Below are 14,946 nucleotides of genomic sequence, written 5' to 3' on the forward strand. Positions count from 1 at the left end.
TCAGGGTTCATCATGTGTGGTGTTTGATCATTAAAACTTTCAAGTTTCTCTTTTTAGATAGCTGGAAAATTAGATGCTCTTTTGAAGACTGCCTAGAAAATGTAGCAACAGGGATAGACGCTTTCATATTTGGCACTAACAGATGCATAGTAGGGGCTGGGAATGTAGGCCAGTTGGTAGAATGCTTGCCTAGCATGTATGAATCCCTGGGTTCAATCCCCAGAGCTGTACAAACCACATAGGGTAATGCAGGGGGATCAGAAGTTCAAGGTTGGCCTCGGCTATGTGGTAGATTCAAGGCTAGCCTGAAATACAAGAGACACTGTGTAGTTGAAAGTTTTTCTTTGTCTCTTCCAGTCCCATTGGACTGGTTTCTTTCCCGCCCACCAGTCCCCACTGCTGCTTATTAAATAATCATTCTGAGGTTTAATATTAATTATAACTGTGTGGTCAGTGACTCAGGCATATTACTGACTAGCTCTCACAGTTGAATTAACTCTACTACAATAGTCTGTGACTACCATGTAGGCATCGCTTACTGGTAGTGTTCTGGCATCTTACCCCTTAGGCAGCTATGTAGTGTCTCCCTGACCCTGCCTCCTTTCTCTCCGTTCATTTGTTTGGATTTCCTGCCTGGCTCTATTCTGCATGGCCATTGGCCAAATCAGCTTTATTTATCAACCAATAAAAGCAACACATATTCACAGCATGCAGAAGGACATCCCACATCAACCCTGTCCCAAAAATCAAACCAAAGAATGAAATGCATGGGTTGAATGCGGTGTTTGCAAACCCGGCTCATATACATGCAAGGACACAGGGCACTCCTGTTCCATATGGGGGTTCATTTCTCTGTTCTTTCCTGTGCATTACATTTGTGGTGCAATGTGGTCATTTCCTTTCAGTACATTCCCAGAAGTTAATGGTGTTCCTTTAACACCACTTGACGGCCTCTTAATAACCACTGAAGGTATTATTTCCTGACTGCTTTCAGATAACTTGTTTTATCTCCACTTCTGTTCCACAAGAATTCAGGCATACATTTTTTTATTTTAGTTTCCCCACTCTATTTCTGTTGTCTATAGTTGGCTCTTCTTGTTCTGAGTGATATTTTATTCTGAAGCAACTCTGTTTTGAATAGTAACTTTTAGGAAAGCCCTGAGTAGGTTCTGTTTGTTGGTTTTGTTTTGGGAGTGGGTTTTGCTGTGTAGCCCTGGATGTCCTGGAACTCTATAGGTCCTGTCTCTGCTCCTGAGTGATGAGATGAAAGATGTGTGCCACCATGCCTGGCCAAGAGCAGGTGCTCTTCTTTCTAGGCATCCTGTGGAGTGCTAGACGGCCCTCCTACTTCTTGCCTCACATTGACACAGTGTTGGGAAAACTAGTATGAAGAAAAGAAGGGGAGGATCTCAGCGGTTGTTCTTCTTTGGTGGCAGTAGACACTGGCTGATAAGTGGTGGTCGCTCCTTCTATGTAGTCCATGCTGTTTTGTAACTCTTTTTCATGCCTGTGTTCCCTCAAAGTCTTTCCATTTTATTGTGGTGGTTGCTTGTTTGGTGTGTGCGGTATGTGCCAGCATGTGCATGTGTACATGAGAGTGTGTGTGTGTGTGCATGTGTACATGAGAGTGTGTGTGTGCATGTGTACATGAGAGTGTGTGTGTGTGTACATGAGAGTGTGTGTGTGTGTACATGAGAGTGTGTGTGCGTGTACATGAGAGTGTGTGTGTGTGTGCATGTGTACATGAGAGTGTGTGTGTGTGTGCATGTGTACATGAGAGTGTGTATGTGTGTGTGTGTGTGCTTGAAAAATAGTTTTATAGCCACTTATTGAAATATATTCAGGATGTAGAATTAACACAAGCACATGTGTAAAAGCCTAATGCAGTGTTTGCTGTGAGGATAGTCAGAGCGCTCAGAACTGCTTTTAAACATGCACAGTCTTTGCACGTCCAGATTGCCATGAAGCCCAGTGCTCTATTGTATTCTGAAACTTACTGTGGCTTATAAGATAACTAGAGGTTCTTGATAAATACTAATTTTTCTACAAATTCTCTTCCCTCTTCTACTGGATTGCAAGAGTACTGCTGTTCTCTGTATTATGCCTTTGTCTTCTCAACATTCAGCTGCTCCAGTTGTGGGGGCCTGACAGAAGTTGGAGCAGTGTTTCCCTGGGAAGTTTGGAAAGGGAGAGGGAAGGGGACACAGAGAATGGGGGAGGAGTGGGCGTGGGGGATGTCAAAATTGGTTTGCCTTATTTTCTGAATTATTACACCGCATTGTGATATCTTCTCAGGTGCTGCATGCTAGACAGGTGTATTCGATTAAAAGAAGAGGGAAGATAAAGTATCCAGTAGGTTGACTTGCCTCCTTCAGCGTCCCGCTCCCAGGCTCTGCTCTTGGGTCACGCGGGTTTTCTTTTCCTTGAGTCACGCGAGCTTTCTTTTCCTTGAGTCACGCGAGCTTTCTTTTCCTTGAGTCACGCGAGCTTTCTTTTCCTTGAGTCACGCGAGCTTTCTTTTCCTTGAGTCACGCGAGCTTTCTTTTCCTTGAGTCACGCGAGCTTTCTTTTCCTTGAGTCGTGCAGGCTTTCTGCTTGAGCTTGCTGACTTCTCTGAGCTGCAGCCAACTGCTCCACACTCCTGTCACCTCCAAGGCTCGAGCTGCTGGTCTGCGTGTTGGAGCTGGAGCACACTGATCTTGTCACTTGTCTCTGTACCCTGTCGTGCACCACACTCCTGCTAATGGTTAGGAAGTCAGAGTTAGTTAGTCATAGCATCATTGCTAGCATGTCCCTGTATGATGTGGACCATGCTGCTTGTCATTTCCTTACCTTTTATAATATATTTGGTGTTCTTGTATATGGTATCTTTTTGTCCCACTTGAATGCAAATACTTTACAAGGTGCAGAGAACACTCGATCAGACAGAATGAAGGCATGCCAAGAATTGCCAAAACTTTTTCTGAGGACTATCTGCGGATGAATGGAATGTGAATAAAGCTATGCAGCGTGTTCTTTGTATTTCTTGTAAATTAGAATACTTGCCATTCTGTGCATATGCATATGTTACAAATGAAGTATATTTAAATGTTTTACTATTATGTGAGAGACTGTGACGTGTGGGTGTGTGAGGTGTGCCATGGCACATGTGTGGAAGTTGGGACGACTTTTTGGAGTTGGAGCTGACTCCAGCCATCAGGCTTTGTCAGCAACCGCTCTTAGCTACTGATCCATCTCACTGGCCCTGTCACTAATAACACAAAATAAACAGATTTTGTTGTGACCTCTTTTTTTTCATCTTCTTCTTTTGTTAGCCATGGGTTTCATTGAGCCGTTTTCGTTCACATATATCATCATATCATTCTTATTGGCCCCTACCTCCCACTCCGCTTATCTCCTTCCTCACCTCAAAGTAGCCCCTTCCGTATTCGTGTCACGTGTTTGTTAGCCCCTCTTGCCCAGTGTATGCTCCCTGTGTGTGACTTCTTTCACTGAGAGTGGTTTTGAGTGGCAGTCACGCTGTTACGCGCGTGTGCGCGCGCACACACACACACACACACTTTGTTCTTTTTATCTCATAGTATTTCATTGCGTACATATTCAGCTCCTCTTGATGAGGTTTTTCAAATGTTTATGTTCATATTAATAAAGCTAATAGAACATAACGGAACACTGCTTTTTGTGAACAAACCCTTTTATTTCTCTGTGGTAAAATATCTGAGGAGTGAAAAAGTTGTTTCTTCGAAAGCTAGATGTTCATTTGACTTTGTAACGCTTCCTTACAGTCTTTAGAGTGACCTCCCAGGTATCCTCCTCCAGTGTGCAGGAGGCCCCAGGCCACTACTCCCAGTATGGCCCTGTGTGCTTCTCCTGCTTATTTTTAGTGATGCTATTGGGTATAAAAAATAGTTGCTTGATTTTGTATTTTTCTCTTGCCCGAGAGTGACAAGTACCTTCTTGTGTGTTTATAGGCTCTTCAGAACCTTTCCTTTAATTTGTAGGACATAGCTTCCTGTTTTACATGTTGGTGACTGACTTTTTCCAATTGCTGAGGAGTTTTCTTCGATCTGCTCCTTGTCCCAGTCCCATGAGAGCTCTTCCGGCTGTCCTAGTGTGGCCTGTATTGGCTTCTCTGTATCCTGAAGAGGTCTTGCCTCCCAGAAGTTTATCTTGGCTTTCTTATTATCTCCATCCCCCAGTTTTCCTTGCTAAAACCCTCAAGTACCTTGGGAAAATTGCATGAGAGAGAGAGAGAGGGAGGGGGACAGCCTGCACAGGCACCTTTCAGCCAGCTGTTCACAGCTGGACTGATTTCTCATTAGCTTTTGTCTGGGACAGATTCCTTTTCCTCCCTTTCTTTCAGTCAGGGGATAGCAACCAAGGATTTCTTGTCCTTTAAAATGGTCTTGTCACTTACTGAAGTAAGCTTAGGATAATTGCTGTCTCAGTTGCCAGTGAATTTTAAGAACTATGATTGCCTGGCAGTGGTGGTGCACGCCTTTAATCCCAGTACCTGGGAGGCAGACACAGGTGGATCTCTGCGAGTTCAAGGCCAGTGAGTTCCAGGACAGTCTCCAAAGCTACACAGAGAAACCCTGTCTTGAAAAACCAAAACCAAAACAAACAAACAAAAAAAAGAAAGAAAGAAAAAGAAAAAGAACTATGATTATGTGGCATATCTGGTTTGGTTTGATTATTACAGGAAAATGGTGATCTCTTAGAATTTCTTTTTTTCCTCCTTTTTATTATTTTATAATTTCGTGTGCATAGATGTTTTGCCTCCATGTATGTCTGTACACCACATGTGTGCAGTGCCTGCAGAAGCCAGAAGAGGGCACTGGATCCCCTAGGACTGTAGTCCCAGATGGTTGTGAGCCCCCATGTGAGTTCTGAGGCTAGAACCTGGGTCCTCTGAAGAGCAGGGAGTGCTTATAAGTGCAGAGCCATGGCCCAGCCCCTTCTTAACTTTATTTTACAGTGAAGTGTGTGTGTGTGTGTGTGTGTGTGTGCATATGCAGAGGAGTGCAGGTGCCAGTGGAGTTCAGACGAGGATGTCAGACCCCCTGGAGCTAGAGTTGCAGGTGGTTTGTGAGCCATCAAACCTATGTTCCAGGAATCAAAATTGGGTCCTTTGCAAGAACAGTGCTTGCCAGAGCCATGTATGATGGTCCAAGGACAGCTCGAACATGCTGGCTCTTTCCTTCCACATGTGGGTCCTGGGGATCAAGCTCATGTCTCCAGACTTGCTGGAAAGCACCTTTACCCAGTGGGCCATCTTGCCATCCCAGTATCTCTGTTTTGAAATTGCCCTTCCCACAACTGGCCACCATAGGTTGTGGTTCTTCTTTGTGTCCTAGCTGTTTTCTTTTGGAATACTTGAATATGTTTCAGGGTTGCATTTATTTCCTGTGATAGTTTCTTCCTTGGGCTCATAATATGCACCCTGCTTACTATTTAGGAGAGGCTGTATGCCTTTATGTCAAGTAAGGCCCTGACAGTAGCATGTTTCCATGTACCTCCTTCCTTGGTGCTGTCAGGTCAGGCACTTATATTTTGTATATATTAAAATGTATGTAAGTTCTTCATTCTTTTCTCTAGATGTCTTTGTGCTGTTTGCATTTCTCTTTAGCTTGAAGCGCTTCTGTAACTATTTTCTTGTAGTACAGGTCTATGTGGGGACCGTGAGCCATCTCAGGGAGGTTTGTTTGCTTGCTTTTGTTTTAGTGGAAAAGTTATCTTTGATTTTTCTGACTATGGAATTTTGAGTTGACTAGGTTCCTTTCTGTAAGGGTGACTTTCCATTTTCCCCTGCCCTCTATTGCATGTGACAAAAGTCCTTTGCTAACTTATGCTATTGCTCCCATGGATTTTCTTTTTTATTATTGCTGCAAGAAGGTATTTTTCATTAACTTTGGTATCATAGTTTATCTGTGATGTGTTTCAGTATAGGTTTAAAAGTAATTATGTTTCTTGTTTTTTTTATTACTATTCTCACTATGGAAAGATTTCTATTTTTCTACATCACAGTTTCTCTCTTTTTTTTAAAGATTTATTTATTACATATACAGTGTTCTGCCTACATGCCAGAAGAGGGCACCAGATTGAATTGTAGATGGTTGTGAGCCATCATGTGGTTGCTGGGAATTGAACTCAGGACCCCTGGAAGAGCAATCGGTGCTCTTAACCTCTGCGCCATCTCTCCAGCCCTCCACAGTTCCTCTTTGTGGAGCATGTTAGATTGGTTGGTATTTTCTATATATCACTGGAACTTTGTTCTTTGTTACGTTTTCGGTTGTTGTTTTAATTGAAATACAATTACATCACTTGTCTCCTTCCTTTCCTTCCCCACATTCCCTCTCAAGTTGATAGCCTCTTTTCCTTTGTAGTAATACACACACACACACACACACACACACACACACACCTATATGTATGTGTATGCACATACATACATAACTACCATCAGTTGAGTCCATTTTTGTTGATGTGCCTATGGTTTCAAGGTTGACCACTCTGCATTGGGCAACCGGTTAGGGGCTCGTTCTAGAGATGGCCTTCTTCTCCTCCCAGCAGTCATTAGTTGCCTCTAGTTCTTTGTCTATGGTGAGACCTCATAAACATCCCTCCCTATCCACTTTTGGCATATGCATTTTACTGCCGTTGCTCAGATCATGTTTATTATGCAGCCATTTTTAGGAGAAACAATTTTATAGCTGACTTCTTGGTATTATGGTTCTTACAATATTTCCTCTCCATCTTCTGTGATATTCCCTAAGCTGTAGATACTGTTGGGCTGGGCTTCCCATGATCTGTTGGTGTCTGCATGGTGAAGGGGTTTCAACGTGAATTTTAAGGGACACGAGCATCTAGACCACGGCCCATTTTTCACCTTTTTCGTCTTAGGTTCCCTTTCTGCGTTTTCCAGGGGTTTTATTTGCCTGCAACTCTGCCTTCTGGCTTTTCTGCTTTATGATACTGGGCTGTTTGCATTCCCATTCCAAGTTCCATGGCCTAGAATGTACTGCTTGTCAGGAAGCCGGGCCCATCATGGACCTCAGCTCTCATTTCCCTTGTTTCAAGGATCATGGTTTAGTGCTGCATGGTCATTACCTCCAAGTAGCTGTCCCGATGCCTTTTGATGAGTTTTATTCTGTTGTGGGAAGTGAGTCTGATTTCAGTTCCTCTGCCCATGCCAGCCATCAACATGTCTATTCTATATTATTGTTTGATTTCTCATGTTGCTTACTTTCAGTCATGGGTATTCTTAAGTTTGTAACACTTGAAAAGCATTATATGAAGTGTTAAAGTAAAATTAAAAATTGTGTTACTTTTTTCTGATCACTGCACTAACACTATAACATTATTTGCTTTTGAACAAATCTAAGTCCTCTCAATGGCTTTTTCTAACTTGATACAAAGACATATCATATGTTATGAAGATAAACATTAACACAACTAGAAATAAAATATTTTTGGGAAAAGCGCCCATCAGTGCAGGCCCACGTGCCGAATACTTTGTGATTCGCTGTTGTAAGGACTGCAAAGGCCAACAACATTGGAAAAGACAGAAAAACTAGATAATCCTCCAGGCAAACATGCCTGATGCTGTTGTGACTGTCAGTTCCATAGAACTCCCATGAGAGACCGTTATGGTGACAAACAGCAAAAAGTGACCAGGCGCCTGCAGAGATGTTGCTTACATCTGGCTTGTAAATCAGACTATTTTTTTAAATGCTTTAATCCTTGAAAAGCTGTTTTGCATACCAAAAAAGGAAGGGCTTTTTTGCTCAAATTAAAACCATGAACGGATTGTACTGTAGTGGATAAAAGCATAGCAAGCACCGAGCTGTGTCCTTCATGTACCCAGCACACGCGGCTGTGTCCTCCGTGTTACCAGTGTAAACTGTTCCTGAAACTCAGCCTTCAAATGTGATGTTTTTTTCCAGTCGCCCCCGTTGCTCCATTGAGCTTTGGTTTCGTAACCCCACTTAGGGTCATCCCGTTGCCGACCTAGCAGCTTTGAGCGCTGGGCTCACCGGTCACCTGGGGGCAGAGGCGGCAGAAGACTTGGTGCTCGATCCTCTGGCTCCCTGCTGCTTGCTGCCCTGCCTGTTGGGTTTTATCGACACAGACTAACCAACGGTGGCACGGGCAGATTGTGGCAGGAGCCACACTCGTTCCTCAGAGGTGCGGCGTCTACTGTGTGGCTTAGCCCTCGTTACATGGGCTCCACCTCAGGCTCCCCGTATTGAGTAACTTTCTAAGATGGCTACGTGGCCTAGGAACACTGGGCCCAAGGGACTTCATTATCTGTCCCATTGAGCCCTCCTTTCAGCTGCGTAGCAGTTGACAAACTCAGCAGCAGCCCTTTTAAATCTCAAAACACAAAGTACCGTATTGTTTCTGCTGCGCCCCCAGTAACCCAGTCTCTTGACCCCGTGTTACTCTCCTTAACTGTACATTACCACAGGTAGTGGTGTCCCGCCTCCCGCCTCTCTGTTGTCGAAGACGCATCTGAGAAATGGTTCCTCTATAATGCACACCTCCGGTGCCACCAGCTGTCTGTCGACACACTGACTCAGAGACAAGTGCATTAGATCAACCCTGCTGTGTACTAGAGAAAGTGGGAATCTGAATCCAGGCTGCAAAGGACGGGGTGTTTTACTCTGTCTTCCAAAGAAGAGGCTGGGTAGGACGGAGAGAGAAGAATTGGGTATATTAGGATAGCTAGTTATGCTTTCAGCAGAGCGCTGAGAAAAAGTTGCCCATTTTGGAAATAGTGGAAGGGGCAACAGCTCCTCGTCCTCCTCAGTCTTCTGAGTGTCTCCCTGAGGTCACACTGAGAGCTTGTGCTCTGAGTCGCAGGCACAGCACGTCAGGAGCACACACATCTATAGCATAATTAGATGTAAGTGGCTTATGCAAATAATTTATTCAGGCCTTTAGATAAAATTATCTTAGTATACTGGATTAACGAAACACATAGATTTCTCTGAAAAACATGGAATTAAGGCTTTTAGATTTTATTTATATACTTTTATAAACTTTGACAATTTGGCCAAAAGCAGAGGATAAAAATGGCCATTAAAATTCTTCTAAAGAAAAAAATGTTCTATCCTTCTCAGTGTGGAATACAGAAAATAATTCCTTTTTAGGAAAGGTGTGAAGGGAAATGGTGGAAAACTTGCCAAATGTCCCAAAAAAAAGAAATAGTTCATTGTGACAGTAGTTAAAAATTTTTAAAAAGTCAAGAGAAGCAAAGCTGGTGCCTGAGACTCAACGCCTCTGCCATCTGTCCTGCCCCTGGCCAAGGCACACCGAGTTTGTGCGCATGGACCATTCCTCCGTGAAGACGCATCAGCACAGCTAGTGATATAGTCAGAGCCTCACACTCGGTGCTCAGTGTGAATAATTGTTCCAGCATGGAGCTCCTCGGGCTTGGTGCTGGGTGGGGACTGCAGTGATGCTACTGAGGTCGGCTCCCAGGTGGCCGTGGCATCTGCCTTTAATCCCAGCACTCTGGAGACAAAGGCAGGTGAGTTAGAGGCTAGTCCACAGAGCGAGTTAGAGGGCAGCCACGCTACACAGCAAAACCCTGTCCCAAAGCAAAAAAAAAAAAAAAAAAAAAAAAAGTCCAACCTCAGGGACCACACTGCCGTGTAAGCAGTTTGTAGAAGCGGGCACCCATCTCCAAGTGTGCATCAGGCATTGCATACCGATGACCCAGAGTTCTCTCAGGCTTGATGAAATGTTTCCTTTATTAAATTGTAAAAGCAGTTGTGTCTGCTATGGTAGAAGCCTATACCGGGTTTATAACCATTTCTTAAAGTTGAAAACCAAGGAGTTGGAATATTTTTAACTGCCTGATGAATATAGATGTGCTCTAAATCCTCTGGGGTAATTTTTCTTGAGGATAATGAAATGTGTTTCCTTAGGTACAACCTGTTCATGAGCCCTCAGAGAATGAGTTCTCTTCTATCTAAACCAGCTTTCCATATTTTAGAGGTAGCATGGAGCAGTTCGTATCAAACTGTTTTATCTTTTGGCAGAACTTGTATCATTTTTATTATAAAGAACTTTTAAGTATTAAACACGGCTTTCTTATGTTAGTACTGTCTGATGTATTACACTAACTAAGCCATGAAAACAAAGTACATTGTGGCACATAAACAAGGACTTCATTTTCATGCTGTGTTGGCTTTGTCAGTTTGGCAGTCTAGATTAACTTGGGAGGCAGTGTCCATGGAGGCTCATCTAGAATAGGGTGGTCTCTGGGGTTTATCCTGATTGCATTCTGACCTGGGGGAGCATCAGTGCATTGCTGTCGGCTTGTGACTGCTGCTGCAGGGGCCTGCTGCCTTGGCTTCCCTGCACTAGGGAACTCTAACTTGGAATTGTGAGCTGGAGAAGCCCTTTTTCCCTTCAGTTACTTTGTGGGAATATTTTATCCATAGAGAATAAGACCTAGATGCATAGTTATTTTATGACAGCTTAAGTTGATTTTTCTGTCTTGACAGCAGTGTAGTACTGCTGCTGGTGACATGGCTAGAAAATTAGAGTTTCCTGTCAAACTTTACAATCAATGAAAACAGAACTGGTAGCATATATAGCAAAAATACATAGATCTTTAAAAGGAATGTTTTCAGTGTAAGAAACAATGCGTTTTATATTTCACTTGTTATTTGAACCCATTATTTGAAGCGTAATTGTTGCTTTATTTCATCTGCAAATTGTGTCTTAACCCTGTTAAAGGTTTTCATTTAAATCTGATGATCTATTCTGTAAGTGATTTTATGGTTAATGATTATTTTAATGAATGAAAAGCCTTACAATTTGCCTAGGAGTCGATGTAATGAGAAGCAATTAAAGAAATGCAGTTTGATACTGCTTGTTAGCAGCCCTTCCCCGCACGCCTAGCAGTTGGCATTGGAGTTCTTTGTTTAATCTTTCAAATCACCGTTTTCATCAGATGCTTTGATGATTTTACAGCAGTCTCAGTTTTCTCTGAGCATTTGTTTATAGATTAAAAAACAAAACAAAACACCACAAAACCTTGCTGTGGAGACTCCTGGCTGCTGCAGTGAGGACAGGCAACAGAGCTGATATCCTCATATGCCAGTGACAAATGCCAGGGGTTTGTTGTGCATCTCCTCTCCTCCCTGCCTGGGTCTGGTGACATCTGCCCTTGGTGTGATCTGGAGGGAGTTAAAGCAGGGCATTTTGCTGTGGTGGGTTTGCAGTGCCCCCCACCTCCCACCCCCAGTTTGATGGACTGGGGATTTGACCTCTAGCTCCTGGGACTCTTGGAAGGCAGTGGAGACCCTAGGGGACCTGGCCTACTTGCAGGAAGTGAGTTTACAGGGGGCATTTCTCCGAAGGGCGTGTCCTGTCCCCAGCCCCACCCCTCCTGCTTCCAGCTGCCATAAGAGGAGCAGCTTTGTGTACCACACGCTCCCTGCCATGATGCTCAGCTGGCCCGTGGCACAGAAATAGCAGAACCTCATGACCGTGGAGTGAAGCTTCTAACACCATGACCTGAATTAATCCTTCTCCTTCAAGTTGATTGTCTCCAGTGTTATGTCACAACAGCGGACAACACAGACCTACTTTGGTGACATTTTCCTTGTGGTGTAAGGGCACAGGATGGCTTGCTCAGAGATAGGTTTCTTCACTGTATGTGATAAGATTCTGTGGCATTATTGAAGCTGTATTTTACAGAGGTCAAATCTCTCAATTAACTGTCTATGAACCAGATATCAAGCCTGGCAACTTGACTCAGCAGGTAAGGTACTTGCCACCAAACTTGATAACCTGGATTCAGTCCTCAGGATCCGCATGGTGGAAGGATAGAACTGGTGCCCACAGATTGTCCTCTGACTTCTGTATGTCCAGTGTGGAACATGTGCCCCCACACATATACACACAGACAAATATACTAATTTTTAAGAACCACACATGTGCGTGCCTTAGTGTGTGTAGTGTATACATACATACATACATATATGTGAGACATTAGCTTTACACTGTAGATTACTAATTTTAAGTGAAAGGAAAAGGTGATGCTTTAATTTTTTTGTTTTGTAGTAGTTAATATAATTAAACCAGTTTTCATGAATCAATACTTACTAACACTTACACTTGTCTTGTATTTAAGTATCTTTTCTAGAATGTTGTGGTTGTATTACTTCATCTACTGTTGTTGATTTGCTTTAGATCTATGATGACATCATTTTTGAGCTTTATCCATAGAGCTATACTTGGAATTCCATGGAACTTTAAGTACTGTAAATGTTTAATAAAATTAACGGAACTTGGGACTGGGTATGTATGTCAGTATTAGAGTGTTTGCCTAACATGCGGGTTCAGTTCCCAGCACTGCCTCTCCCTCCAAATAAATGTTTTTTTATTTCTGTTTTTATTTTATTTTCCTGTGTGGTAGAGTGGTTTTAACTCAGGAGTTCTGAGAGCCCTTTCCCACTACAGTTCAACATCCATGACATAAAAGAAACTTGAAAATTTGCTTGTACTCCTAAAAGATACAGTACAAGAGTGTGGTGGCTAAATGACTGTTTTCTGACCACACCTTAAATTTGAACTACTTCTGAATTAAAAACACTTCGAGTATGAGTATCACAACAAGAAATAAAGCCCCAATTTCCTTATTCCCAGCACATTGTCTGTAGCAAATTTACAGTCTGTCATCTGTAAAATTCTTTTCCCTGTACAGGACATTGGATACTTTTTAGTAATATGTTGTTAAACTTTATGACAGTACCAGTAATTCTGTTCCTGACATGAGTTAGTAATTAAAATTTTTCCTAATGATTTTAATAACTTGATTAAGGTATCATTTATATACTATAAAACATCCCATTTTAAACACATGGTTGATAAGTTTTTAAAAATATACACAGATTTAGGAACCCTCTCTACAGTCTTGTTAAAACATTTCCAGTGGTTCCAAGTTCCATTGTGCCTGTTTGCTGCCAGGCCCTATTCCTGCTGACCAGCCACTGGTCATGCATTCTGTCTCTGCAGTTTTGACTTTTTCAAAATTTTCACCCGGATGGAATCATGTGACATGTGACCGTCCTGTGTGGCTGGATGTATAGACTGTCATAAAACACGAGTCTTACTAGCTTGTCACTTTTCACTGCGGAGTATTTTTATAGCACGGATGAGCTGTGCTTTGTTTTCCATCAGTTGATTGGTAATTTAGATGGATTTTACTTGGGACGGTTCTGAAGAATGTTGCTGTGAACATTTGTAACCAAGGTTTTTGTGGACCTGTGTTTTCCTTTCTCTTCCACCAATACCTCTGCTGGGCTATATGGTAAGTGGATTTTTGTCTAAAAGAAATTTCTAAACTGTTTTCCCAAGTATTGAAGGTTCTAGATCTGTCTTGTCCTAGTTAACATTTGGTACATTCTATCTTTTCCACTGTACTTGTTTCACTGGCCACGTAGTAGAATCTTTTTGCAGCTTTGGTTTGCATTTTACTACTAACTAAAGACTAATTTATTTTATGTGTTTATTTGCCATTTCTTTTATATAAAAGTATTTATTTCAGATATTTAACCATAGAGTAGTTGATTTGTTTTTTTTTTAGTCTTTTTTATTCCTTGAGTGCATGTGGCTTCTTAACATTGGTATCTTTGAGGGATAGTCTCTCAGTCAAGTGCAGAGCTTGTCACTGTGGCTGGTCCCTCTAGCCAGCTAGCTTCAGGTGTCTCTGTATGCCTAGGATGACATTACACATGAGCTACTATATATAGTTAATAGTTTTTCTCTGTCCCGTTGGTCCCCCTGGGACGGTTTCTCTCCTGTTCATGGGTTCCCACAGCTGCTTATGAAATAATCACTCAGAAGCTAGTATTAAATATAATTGTTTGGCCAATGGCTCAGCCTTATTACTGGTAGCTCTCTCTTATAAATTAACCTATGTTACTAATCTGTGTGTTGCCACATGGCTGTGGCTTACTGGTAATGTTCTAGCATCTTACTTCTATGGCGGCTCTATGGCATCTCCCTCATTCTCCTTCTTTCTCTCCATAACTCTGTTTGTAGTTCCTACTTAGTTATGTTCTGCCTGGCTATTGGTCAAAACAGCTCTGTTCATCAACCAATAAAGGCAGCACATATTTGCAGCGTACAGAAGGACATCCCATATCAAGCTGCATGCCCACCCGCATAGATGTGGGTTGAGCGCTTCATCTGCAGAGCCATCTCACGGCCTCTGGTTGTTTGTGCCCTAGATATTGCACTGTAAGATTTCTTTGTGTATTCTGAAGTTCTATATTCATTTGGGTGTTAGAGCGTCTTAATGAGGAAATTGATCAGGTGTTGTAACTCTTTCAAAGGAAAGTTCACAAATGGACAAACTAGAGATGAGTAATATTAAAATACATGCTGTAATAGCCAGAGTCGGTTTTCTCCATGGGGCCAAAGGTAATATACCTCTTCCACCAGAGGTCATATACACACATGCTTGTAAACAAAGATGATTTTCTATTGTCAGTTATCTACAGCTTAGAGTTGTAAGAAAGCTCTCATAGACTCCAAATCCGCCTGGAAGGATGAGGAAGCAGACCTAACCTGAGTCTGGGAGTCAGGTTTTGCTGGAACACAGCCACACCCATTCTTATACATCCTGTCATCTATGGCTGCCTTCATGCTGAGGAAGAGTTGGTATATAGTCTGCAAAAACGAAAATGCTTCCTAAATGCCCCTTAAGCCAGTGGACTGGCTCCTGTTCTTGTCTGCATAAAGACCCTTTGTCAATAAATGACCTGGAAATGTTTTGCTTAGTCTGTGGTGGTTTGTGTTTATATTTTAATGATGTTCTTTTAAAAGAGCAGACATTTAAAACTTTAATGATGCTAACTTTACCAAGTTTCTATTTTGTAGATTGAATGTATAGTTAAGAAATGTTTGCCAGACTGTGGG

At 42.4% G+C, this 14,946-nt stretch overlaps 1 protein-coding gene across 4 annotated transcripts in view; it reads left to right on the forward strand.

The window, feature by feature from the left end:
- The window catches only part of Lrrc28 (leucine rich repeat containing 28), a 124,301-nt gene that overhangs the window by 28,977 nt on the left and 80,378 nt on the right, over positions 1-14,946 (forward strand). The gene's annotated exons all lie outside the window — the stretch shown is intronic.

Source organism: Mesocricetus auratus, unplaced genomic scaffold, assembly GCF_017639785.1.
Source record: "Mesocricetus auratus isolate SY011 unplaced genomic scaffold, BCM_Maur_2.0 Super-Scaffold_4256, whole genome shotgun sequence".
In the NCBI taxonomy this organism is placed as follows: Eukaryota; Metazoa; Chordata; class Mammalia; order Rodentia; family Cricetidae; genus Mesocricetus; species Mesocricetus auratus.